Below are 220 nucleotides of genomic sequence, written 5' to 3'. Positions count from 1 at the left end.
TAGATATATCCACTTATGTTTATCGACTCTTTTAAGTTTTTGCGATAAATTGGATTCATTTTAGATTATTCTTATTTGTGCAGATGTCTGAATTTTCAAAATTTCTTTCTGCTTTACGTTCTTTTTGTTTATTTTGAGTTCAAAGTTCAAAAGTTAAGGACAGGCAGTCCTTAACTTTGACTTACAGGTTCAAAAGTTAAGGACAGGCATTCCTTAACTT

The sequence above is a fragment of the Nicotiana attenuata genome, chromosome 9 (genome assembly GCF_001879085.1).
Source record: "Nicotiana attenuata strain UT chromosome 9, NIATTr2, whole genome shotgun sequence".
Classification (NCBI taxonomy): domain Eukaryota; kingdom Viridiplantae; phylum Streptophyta; class Magnoliopsida; order Solanales; family Solanaceae; genus Nicotiana; species Nicotiana attenuata.
Note: the sequence above shows the minus strand (reverse complement) of the source record.